The sequence below is a fragment of the Amblyomma mixtum genome, chromosome 6, assembly GCF_055824585.1.
Source record: "Amblyomma mixtum isolate Tamu chromosome 6, ASM5582458v1, whole genome shotgun sequence".
NCBI classification, from domain to species: Eukaryota; Metazoa; Arthropoda; class Arachnida; order Ixodida; family Ixodidae; genus Amblyomma; species Amblyomma mixtum.
In genome coordinates this window covers 12,990,851-13,002,870 of record NC_143017.1, presented here as the reverse complement: position 1 = coordinate 13,002,870, position 12,020 = coordinate 12,990,851, and positions in this window count along the sequence as shown.

Sequence of the window (12,020 nt, the reverse complement as noted above, 5' to 3'; positions counted from 1 at the left end):
GGGCCTCTGGCAGTCGGTGGCGGGTTATGTAGCTTCAGCGTTGTGAAGTCAGAGCTGAATCCTTTGGCTTTCCGTTGGAAGCGTTGGTATACACCTCCCGGTTTTTGATGGCGTCTTTACGTCGCTTGTTTTGGCACGTGCAGCGCTTTCAATCATAAAAGGCTAAGGTCGGGCAATTTGCAAAATACAAGCTGTATATTCAGAGGGTGTTCTTCTTCGTCGCCAATGCCAAGTGAGGGCCTCTGGCAGTCGGTAGCGGGTTATGTAGCTTCAGCGTTGTGAAGTCAGAGCTGAATCCTTTGGCTTTCCGTTGGGAGCGTTGGTATACACCTCCCGGTTTTTGATGGCGTCTTTACGTCGCTTGTTTTGGCACGTGCCGGGCTTACAATCATAAAAGGCTAAGGTCGTGCAATTTGCAAAATACAAGCTGTATATTCAGACGTCGTTCTTCTTCGTCGTCGCCAATGCCAAGTGAGGGCCTCTCGCAGTCGGTGGCGGGTTATTTAGCTTCAGCGTTGTGAAGTCAGAACTGAATCCTTTGGCTTTCCGTTGGAAGCGTTGGTATACACCTCGCGGTTTTTGATGGCGTCTTTACGTCGCTTGTTTTGGCACGTGCAGGGTTTTCAATCATAAAAGGCTAAGGTCGTGCAATTTGCAAAATACAAGCTGTATATTCAGACGACGTTCTTCTCCGTCGTCGCCAATGCCAACTGAGGTCCTCTGGCAGTCGGTAGCGGGTTATGTAGCTTCAGCGTTGTGAAGTCAGAGCTGAATCCTTTGGCTTTCCGTTGGAAGCGTTGGTATACACCTCCCGGTTTTTGATGGCGTCTTTACGTCGCTTGTTTTGGCACGTGCAGGGCTTTCAATCATAAAAGGCTAAGGTCGTGCAATTTGCAAAATACAAGCTGTATATTCAGAGGGTGTTCTTCTTCGTCGTCGCCAATGCCAAGTGAGGGCCTCTGGCAGTCGGTAGCGGGTTATGTAGCTTCAGCGTTGTGAAGTCAGAGCTGAATCCTTTGGCTCTCCATTGGGAGCGTTGGTATACACCTCCCGGTTTTTGATGGCGTCTTTAGGTCGCTTCATTTGGCACGTGCAGGGCTTTCAATCATAAAAGGTTAAGGTCGTGCAATTTGCAAAATACAAGCTGTATATTCAGACGATGTTCTTCTTCGTCGTCGCCAATGCCAAGTGAGGGCCTCGGGCAGTCGGTGGCGGGTTATGTAGCTTCAGCGTTGTGAAGTCAGAGCTGAATCCTTTGGCTTTCCGTTGGAAGCGTTGGTATACACCTCCCGGTTTTTGATGGCGTCCTTCCGTCGCTTGTTTTGGCACGTGCAGGGCTTTCAATCATAAAAGGCTAAGGTCGTGCAATTTGCAAATTACAAGCTGTATATTCAGAAGATGTTCTTCGTCGTCGCCAATGCCAAGTGAGGGCCTCTGGCAGTCGGTGGCGGGTTATTTAGCTTCAGCGTTGTGAAGTCAGAGCTGAATCCTTTGGCTTTCCATTGGAAGCGTTGGTATACACCTCGCGGTTTTTGATGGCGTCTTTACGTCGCTTGTTTTGGCACGTGCAGGGTTTTCAATCATAAAAGGCTAAGGTCGGGCAATTTGCAAAATACAAGCTGTATATTCAGACGATGTTCTTCTCCGTCGTCGCCAATGCCAAGTGAGGGCCTCTGGCAGTCGGTAGCGGGTTATGTAGCTTCAGCGTTGTGAAGTCAGAGCTGAATCCTTTGGCTCTCCGTTGGGAGCGTTGGTATACACCTCCCGGTTTTTGATGGCGTCTTTAGGTCGCTTGATTTGGCACGTGCAGGGCTTTCAATCATAAAAGGTTAAGGTCGTGCAATTTGCAAAATACAAGCTGTATATTCAGACGATGTTCTTCTTCGTCGTCGCCAATGCCAAGTGAGGGCCTCTGGCAGTCGGTGGCGGGTTATGTAGCTTCAGCGTTGTGAAGTCAGAGCTGAATCCTTTGGCTTTCCGTTGGAAGCGTTGGTATACACCTCCCGGTCTTTGATGGCGTCTTTACGTCGCTTGTTTTGGCACGTGCAGGGCTTTCAATCATAAAAGGCTAAGGTCGGGCAATTTGCAAAATACAAGCTGTATATTCAGAGGGTGTTCTTCTTCGTCGTCGCCAATGCCAAGTGAGGGCCTCTGGCAGTCGGTAGCGGGTTATGTAGCTTCAGCGTTGTGAAGTCAGAGCTGAATCCTTTGGCTTTCCGTTGGGAGCGTTGGTATACACCTCCCGGTTTTTGATGGCGTCTTTACGTCGCCTGTTTTGGCACGTGCCGGGCTTACAATCATAAAAGGCTAAGGTCGTGCAATTTGCAAAATACAAGCTGTATATTCAGACGTCGTTCTTCTTCGTCGTCGCCAATGCCAAGTGAGGGCCTCTGGCAGTCGGTAGCGGGTTAGGTAGCTTCAGCGTTGTGAAGTCAGAGCTGAATCCTTTGGCTTTCCGTTGGAAGCGTTGGTATACACCTCCCGGTTTTTGATGGCGTCCTTACGTCGCTTGTTTTGGCACGTGCAGGGCTTTCAATCGTAAAAGGCTAAGGTCGTGCAATTTGAAAATTACAAGCTGTATATTCAGAAGATGTTCTTCTTCGTCGTCGCCAATGCCAAGTGAGGGCCTCTGGCAGTCGTTGGCGGGTTATTTAGCTTCAGCGTTGTGAAGTCAGAGCTGAATCCTTTGGCTTTCCGTTGGAAGCGTTGGTATACACCTCGCGGTTTTTGATGGCGTCTTTACGTCGCTTGTTTTGGCACGTGCAGGGTTTTCAATCATAAAAGGCTAAGGTCGTGCAATTTGCAAAATACAAGCTGTATATTCAGAGGGTGTTCTTCTTCGTCGTCGCCAATGCCAAGTGAGGGCCTCTGGCAGTCGGTAGCGGGTTATGTAGCTTCAGCGTTGTGAAGTCAGAGCTGAATCCTTTGGCTCTCCGTTGGGAGCGTTGGTATACACCTCCCGGTTTTTGATGGCGTCTTTAGGTCGCTTGATTTGGCACGTGCAGGGCTTTCAATCATAAAAGGCTAAGGTCGTGCAATTTGCAAAATACAAGCTGTATATTCAGACAATGTTCTTCTTCGTCGTCGCCAATGCCAAGTGAGGGCCTCTGGCAGTCAGTGGCGGGTTATGTAGCTTCAGCGTTGTGAAGTCAGAGCTTAAACCTTTGGCTTTCCGTTGGAAGCGTTGGTATACACCTCCCGATTTTGATGGCGTCTTTGCGTCGCTTGTTTTGGCACGTGCAGGGCTTTCAATCATAAAAGGCTAAATTCCTGCAATTTGCAAAATACAAGCTGTATATTCAGAGGGTGTTCTTCGTCGTCGCCAATGCCAACTGAGGTCCTCTGGCAGTCGGTAGCGGGTTATGTAGCTTCAGCGTTGTGAAGTCAGAGCTGAATCCTTTGGCTTTCCGTTGGAAGCGTTGGTATACACCTCCCGATTTTGATGGCCTCTTTGCGTCGCTTGTTTTGGCACGTGCAGGGCTTTCAATCATAAAAGGCTAAGGTCCTGCAATTTGCAAAAAACAAGCTGTATATTCAGAGGGTGTTCTTCTTCGTCGTCGCCAATGCCAACTGAGGTCCTCTGGTAGTCGGTAGCGGGTTATGTAGCTTCAGCGTTGTGAAGTCAGAGCTGAATCCTTTGGCTTTCCGTTGGAAGCGTTGGTATACACCTCCCGGTTTTGGATAGCGTCTTTACGTCGCTTGATTGGCACGTGCAGGGCTTTCAATCATAAAAGGCTAAGGTCGTGCAATTTGCAAAATACAAGCTGTATATTCAGACGATGTTCTTCTTCGTCGTCGCCAATGCCAAGTGAGGTCCTCTGGCAGTCGGTGGCGGGTTATTTAGCTTCAGCGTTGTGAAGTTAGAGCTGAATCCTTTGGCTTTCCATTGGAAGCGTTGGTATACATCTCGCGGTTTTTGATGGCGTCTTTACGTCGCTTGTTTTGGCACGTGCAGGGTTTTCAGTCATAAAAGGCTAAGGTCGTGCAATTTGCAAAATACAAGCTGCATATTGAGACGATGTTCTTCTCCGTCGTCGCCAATGCCAAGTGAGGGCCTCTGGCAGTCGGTGGCGGGTTATGTAGCTTGGGCGTTGTGAAGTCAGAGCTGAATCCTTTGGCTTTCCGTTGGAAGCGTTGGTATACACCTCCCGGTTTTTGATGGCGTCTTTACGTCGCTTGTTTTGGCACGTGCAGGGCTTTCAATCATAAAAGGCTAAGGTTGTGCAATTTGCAAAATACAAGCTTTATATTCAGAGGGTGTTCTTCGTCGTCGCCAATGCCAACTGAGGTCCTCTGGCAGTCGGTAGCGGGTTATGTAGCTTCAGCGTTGTGAAGGCAGAGCTGAATCCTTTGGCTTTCCGTTGGAAGCGTTGGTATACACCTCCCAGTTTTTGATGGCGTCTTTACGTCGCTTGTTTTGGCACGTGCAGGGCTTTCAATCATAAAAGGCTAAGTTCGTGCAATTTGCAAAATACAAGCTGTATATTCAGAGGGTGTTCTTCGTCGTCGCCAATGCCAAGTTAGGGCCTCTGGCCGTCTGTGGCGGGTTATGTAGATTCAGCGTTGTGAAGTCAGAGCTGAATCCTCTGGCTTTCTGTTGGAAGCGTTGGTATACACCTCCCGGTTTTGGATGGCGTCGTTAGGTCGCTTGATTTGGCCCGTGTAGGGCTTTCAATCATAAAAGGCTAAGGTCGTGCAATTTGCAAAATACAAGCTGTATATTCAGACGATGTTCTTCTTCGTCGTCGCCAATGCCAAGTGAGGGCCTCTGGCAGTCGGTGGCGGGTTATGTAGCTTCAGCGTTGTAGGTCAGAGCTGAATCCTTTGGCTTTCCATTGGAAGCGTTGGTATACACCTCCCGATTTTGATGGCGTCTTTGCGTCGCTTGTTTTGGCACGTGCAGGGCTTTCAATCATAAAAGGCTAAGGTCGTGCAATTTGCAAAATACAAGCTGTATATTCAGAGGGTGTTCTTCTTCGTCGTCGCCAATGCCAACTGAGGTCCTCTGACAGTCGGTAGCGGGTTATGTAGCTTCAGCGTTGTGAAGTCAGCGCTGAATCCTTTGGCTTTCCGTTGGAAGCGTTGGTATACACCTCCCGATTTTTGATGGCGTCTTTGCGTCGCTTGTTTTGGCACGTGCAGGGCTTTCAATCATAAAAGGCTAAGGTCGTGCAATTTGCAAAATACAAGCTGTATATTCAGACGATGTTCTTCTTCGTCGTCGCCAATGCCAAGTGAGGGCCTCTGGCAGTCGGTGGCGGGTTATGTAGCTTCAGCTTTGTGAAGTCAGAGCTGAATCCTTTGCCCTTCCATTGGAAGCGTTGGTACACACCTCCTAGTTTCGGATGGCGTCTTTCCGTCGCATGTTTTGGCACGTGCAGGGCTTTTATTCGTAAAAGGTTAAGGTCGTGCAAATGGTAAAATACAAACTGTATATTCAGACGATGTTCTTCTTCGTCGTCGCCAAAGCCAAGTGAGGGCCTCTGGCAGTCGGTGGCGGGTTATGTAGCTTCAGCGTTGTGAAGTCAGAGCTGAATCCTTTGGCTTTCCGTTGGAAGCGTTGGTATACACCTCCCGGTTTTTGATGGCGTCTTTACGTCGCTTGTTTTGGCACGTGCAGCGCTTTCAATCATAAAAGGCTAAGGTCGGGCAATTTGCAAAATACAAGCTGTATATTCAGAGGGTGTTCTTCTTCGTCGCCAATGCCAAGTGAGGGCCTCTGGCAGTCGGTAGCGGGTTATGTAGCTTCAGCGTTGTGAAGTCAGAGCTGAATCCTTTGGCTTTCCGTTGGGAGCGTTGGTATACACCTCCCGGTTTTTGATGGCGTCTTTACGTCGCTTGTTTTGGCACGTGCCGGGCTTACAATCATAAAAGGCTAAGGTCGTGCAATTTGCAAAATACAAGCTGTATATTCAGACGTCGTTCTTCTTCGTCGTCGCCAATGCCAAGTGAGGGCCTCTGGCAGTCGGTGGCGGGTTATTTAGCTTCAGCGTTGTGAAGTCAGAACTGAATCCTTTGGCTTTCCGTTGGAAGCGTTGGTATACACCTCGCGGTTTTTGATGGCGTCTTTACGTCGCTTGTTTTGGCACGTGCAGGGTTTTCAATCATAAAAGGCTAAGGTCGTGCAATTTGCAAAATACAAGCTGTATATTCAGACGACGTTCTTCTCCGTCGTCGCCAATGCCAACTGAGGTCCTCTGGCAGTCGGTAGCGGGTTATGTAGCTTCAGCGTTGTGAAGTCAGAGCTGAATCTTTTGGCTTTCCGTTGGAAGCGTTGGTATACACCTCCCGGTTTTTGATGGCGTCTTTACGTGGCTTGTTTTGGCACGTGCAGGGCTTTCAATCACAAAAGGCTAAGGTCGTGCAATTTGCAAAATACAAGCTGTATATTCAGAGGGTGTTCTTCTTCGTCGTCGCCAATGCCAAGTTAGGGCCTCTGGCAGTCGGTGGCGGGTTATGTAGCTTCAGCGTTGTGAAGTCAGAGCTGAATCCTTTGGCTTTCCGTTGGAAGCGTTGGTATACACCTCCCGGTTTTTGATGGCGTCCTTACGTCGCTTGTTTCGGCACGTGCAGGGCTTTCAATCATAAAAGGCTAAGGTCGTGCAATTTGCAAATTACAAGCTGTATATTCAGAAGATGTTCTTCTTCGTCGTCGCCAATGCCAAGTGAGGGCCTCTGGCAGTCGGTGGCGGGTTATTTAGCTTCAGCGTTGTGAAGTCAGAGCTGAATCCCTTGGCTTTCCGTTGGAAGCGTTGGTATACACCTCGCGGTTTTTGATGGCGTCTTTACGTCGCTTGTTTTGGCACGTGCAGGGTTTTCAATCATAAAAGGCTAAGGTCGTGCAAGTTGCAAAATACAAGCTGTATATTCAGACGACGTTCTTCTCCGTCGTCGCCAATGCCAACTGAGGTCCTCTGGCAGTCGGTAGCGGGTTATGTAGCTTCAGCGTTGTGAAGTCAGAGCTGAATCCTTTGGCTTTCCGTTGGAAGCGTTGGTATACACCTCCCGGTTTTTGATGGCGTCTTTACGTCGCTTGTTTTGGCACGTGCAGGGCTTTCAATCATAAAAGGCTAAGGTTGTGCAAATTGCAAAATACAAGCTTTATATTCAGAGGGTGTTCTTCGTCGTCGCCAATGCCAACTGAGGTCCTCTGGCAGTCGGTAGCGGGTTATGTAGCTTCAGCGTTGTGAAGGCAGAGCTGAATCATTTGGCTTTCCGTTGGAAGCGTTGGTATACACCTCCCAGTTTTTGATGGCGTCTTTACGTCGCTTGTTTTGGCACGTGCAGGGCTTTCAATCATAAAAGGCTAAGTTCGTGCAATTTGCAAAATACAAGCTGTATATTCAGAGGGTGTTCTTCGTCGTCGCCAATGCCAAGTTAGGGCCTCTGGCCGTCTGTGGCGGGTTATGTAGATTCAGCGTTGTGAAGTCAGAGCTGAATCCTCTGGCTTTCTGTTGGAAGCGTTGGTATACACCTCCCGGTTTTGGATGGCGTCGTTAAGTCGCTTGATTTGGCCCGTGTAGGGCTTTCAATCATAAAAGGCTAAGGTCGTGCAATTTGCAAAATACAAGCTGTATATTCAGACGATGTTCTTCTTCGTCGTCGCCAATGCCAAGTGAGGGCCTCTGGCAGTCGGTGGCGGGTTATGTAGCTTCAGCGTTGTAGGTCAGAGCTGAATCCTTTGGCTTTCCATTGGAAGCGTTGGTATACACCTCCCGATTTTGATGGCGTCTTTGCGTCGCTTGTTTTGGCACGTGCAGGGCTTTCAATCATAAAAGGCTAAGGTCGTGCAATTTGCAAAATACAAGCTGTATATTCAGAGGGTGCTCTTCTTCGTCGTCGCCAATGCCAACTGAGGTCCTCTGACAGTCGGTAGCGGGTTATGTAGCTTCAGCGTTGTGAAGTCAGCGCTGAATCCTTTGGCTTTCCGTTGGAAGCGTTGGTATACACCTCCCGATTTTTAATGGCGTCTTTGCGTCGCTTGTTTTGGCACGTGCAGGGCTTTCAATCATAAAAGGCTAAGGTCATGCAATTTGCAAAATACAAGCTGTATATTCAGACGATGTTCTTCTTCGTCGTCGCCAATGCCAAGTGAGGGCCTCTGGCAGTCGGTGGCGGGTTATGTAGCTTCAGCTTTGTGAAGTCAGAGCTGAATCCTTTGCCCTTCCATTGGAAGCGTTGGTACACACCTCCTAGTTTCGGATGGCGTCTTTCCGTCGCATGTTTTGGCACGTGCAGGGCTTTTATTCGTAAAAGGTTAAGGTCGTGCAAATGGTAAAATACAAACTGTATATTCAGACGATGTTCTTCTTCGTCGTCGCCAAAGCCAAGTGAGGGCCTCTGGCAGTCGGTGGCGGGTTATGTAGCTTCAGCGTTGTGAAGTCAGAGCTGAATCCTTTGGCTTTCCGTTGGGAGCGTTGGTATACACCTCCCGGTTTTTGATGGCGTCTTTACGTCGATTGTTTTGGCACGTGCCGGGCTTACAATCATAAAAGGCTAAGGTCGTGCAATTTGCAAAATACAAGCTGTATATTCAGACGTCGTTCTTCTTCGTCGTCGCCAATGCAAAGTGAGGGCCTCTGGCAGTCGGTAGCGGGTTAGGTAGCTTCAGCGTTGTGAAGTCAGAGCTGAATCCTTTGGCTTTCCGTTGGAAGCGTTGGTATACACCTCCCAGTTTTTGATGGCGTCCTTACGTCGCTTGTTTTGGCACGTGCAGGGCTTTCAATCATAAAAGGCTAAGGTCGTGCAATTTGCAAATTACAAGCTGTATATTCAGAAGATGTTCTTCTTCGTCGTCGCCAATGCCAAGTGAGGGCCTCTGGCAGTCGGTGGCGGGTTATTTAGCTTCAGCGTTGTGAAGTCAGAGCTGAATCCTTTGGCTTTCCGTTGGAAGCGTTGGTATACACCTCGCGGTTTTTGATGGCGTCTTTACGTCGCTTGTTTTGGCACGTGCAGGGTTTTCAATCATAAAAGGCTAAGGTCGTGCAATTTGCAAAATACAAGCTGTATATTCAGACGACGTTCTTCTCCGTCGTCGCCAATGCCAACTGAGGTCCTCTGGCAGTCGGTAGCGGGTTATGTAGCTTCAGCGTTGTGAAGTCAGAGCTGAATCCTTTGGCTTTCCGTTGGAAGCGTTGGTATACACCTCCCAGTTTTTGATGGCGTCTTTACGTCGCTTGTTTTGGCACGTGCAGGGCTTTCAATCATAAAAGGCTAAGTTCGTGCAATTTGCAAAATACAAGCTGTATATTCAGAGGGTGTTCTTCTTCGTCGTCGCCAATGCCAAGTTAGGGCCTCTGGCCGTCTGTGGCGGGTTATGTAGATTCAGCGTTGTGAACTCAGAGCTGAATCCTCTGGCTTTCCGTTGGAAGCGTTGGTATACACCTCCCGGTTTTGGATGGCGTCTTTACGTCGCTTGATTGGCACGTGCAGGGCTTTCAATCATAAAAGGCTAAGGTCGTGCAATTTGCAAAATACAAGCTGTATATTCAGACGATGTTCTTCTTCGTCGTCGCCAATGCCAAGTGAGGGCCTCTGGCAGTCGGTGGCGGGTTATGTAGCTTCAGCTTTGTGAAGTCAGAGCTGAATCCTTTGCCCTTCCGTTGGAAGCGTTGGTACACACCTCCCAGTTTCGGATGGCGTCTTTCCGTCGCATGTTTTGGCACGTGCAGGGCTTTTATTCGTAAAAGGTTAAGGTCGTGCAAATGGTAAAATACAAACTGTGTATTGAGACGATGTTCTTCGTCGTCGCCAATGCCAAGTGAGGGCCTCTGGCAGTCGGTGGCGGATTATGTAGCTTCAGCGTTGTGAAGTCATAGCTGAATCCTTTGGCTTTCCGTTGGAAGCGTTGGTATACACCTCCCGGTTTTTGATGGCGTCTTTACGTCGCTTGTTTTGGCACGTGCAGGACTTTCAATCATAAAAGGCTAAGGTCGTGCAATTTGCAAAATACAAGCTGTATATTCAGAGGGTGTTCTTCTTCGTCGTCGCCAATGCCAAGTGAGGGCCTCTGGCAGTCGGTAGCGGGTTATGTAGCTTCAGCGTTGTGAAGTCAGAGCTGAATCCTTTGGCTCTCCGTTGGGAGCGCTGGTATACACCTCCCGGTTTTTGATGGCGTCTTAAGGTCGCTTGATTTGGGACGTGCAGGGCTTTCAATCATAAAAGACTAAGGTCGTGTAATTTGCAAAATACAAGCTGTATATTCAGACGATGTTCTTCTTCGTCGTCGCCAATGCCAAGTGAGGGCCTCTGGCAGTCGGTGGCGGGTTATGTAGCTTCAGCGTTGTGAAGTCAGAGCTGAATCCTTTGGCTTTCCGTTGGAAGCGTTGGTATACACCTCCCGATTTTGATGGCGTCTTTGCGTCGCTTGTTTTGGCACGTGCAGGGCTTTCAATCATAAAAGGCTAAGGTCGTGCAATTTGCAAAATACAAGCTGTATATTCAAAGGGTGTTCTTCTTCGTCGTCGCCAATGCCAAGTGAGGGCCTCTGGCAGTCGGTAGCGGGTTATGTAGCTTCAGCGTTGTGAAGTCAGAGCTGAATCCTTTGGCTTTCCGTTGGAAGCGTTGGTATACACCTCCCGGTTTTTGATGGCGTCTTTACGTCGCTTGTTTTGGCACGTGCAGGGCTTTCAATCATAAAAGGCTAAGGTTGTGCAAATTGCAAAATACAAGCTTTATATTCAGAGGGTGTTCTTCGTCGTCGCCAATGCCAACTGAGGTCCTCTGGCAGTCGGTAGCGGGTTATGTAGCTTCAGCGTTGTGAAGGCAGAGCTGAATCCTTTGGCTTTCCCTTGGAAGCGTTGGTATACACCTCCCAGTTTTTGATGGCGTCTTTACGTCGCTTGTTTTGGCACGTGCAGGGCTTTCAATCATAAAAGGCTAAGTTCGTGCAATTTGCAAAATACAAGCTGTATATTCAGAGGGTGTTCTTCGTCGTCGCCAATGCCAAGTTAGGGCCTCTGGCCGTCTGTGGCGGGTTATGTAGATTCAGCGTTGTGAAGTCAGAGCTGAATCCTCTGGCTTTCTGTTGGAAGCGTTGGTATACACCTCCCGGTTTTGGATGGCGTCGTTAAGTCGCTTGATTTGGCCCGTGTAGGGCTTTCAATCATAAAAGGCTAAGGTCGTGCAATTTGCAAAATACAAGCTGTATATTCAGACGATGTTCTTCTTCGTCGTCGCCAATGCCAAGTGAGGGCCTCTGGCAGTCGGTGGCGGGTTATGTAGCTTCAGCGTTGTAGGTCAGAGCTGAATCCTTTGGCTTTCCATTGGAAGCGTTGGTATACACCACCCGATTTTGATGGCGTCTTTGCGTCGCTTGTTTTGGCACGTGCAGGGCTTTCAATCATAAAAGGCTAAGGTCGTGCAATTTGCAAAATACAAGCTGTATATTCAGAGGGTGTTCTTCTTCGTCGTCGCCAATGCCAACTGAGGTCCTCTGACAGTCGGTAGCGGGTTATGTAGCTTCAGCGTTGTGAAGTCAGCGCTGAATCCTTTGGCTTTCCGTTGGAAGCGTTGGTATACACCTCCCGATTTTTAATGGCGTCTTTGCGTCGCTTGTTTTGGCACGTGCAGGGCTTTCAATCATAAAAGGCTAAGGTCATGCAATTTGCAAAATACAAGCTGTATATTCAGACGATGTTCTTCTTCGTCGTCGCCAATGCCAAGTGAGGGCCTCTGGCAGTCGGTGGCGGGTTATGTAGCTTCAGCTTTGTGAAGTCAGAGCTGAATCCTTTGCCCTTCCATTGGAAGCGTTGGTACACGCCTCCTAGTTTCGGATGGCGTCTTTCCGTCGCATGTTTTGGCACGTGCAGGGCTTTTATTCGTAAAAGGTTAAGGTCGTGCAAATGGTAAAATACAAACTGTATATTCAGACGATGTTCTTCTTCGTCGTCGCCAAAGCCAAGTGAGGGCCTCTGGCAGTCGGTGGCGGGTTATGTAGCTTCAGCGTTGTGAAGTCAGAGCTGAATCCTTTGGCTTTCCGTTGGGAGCGTTGGTATACACCTCCCGGTTTTTGATGGCGT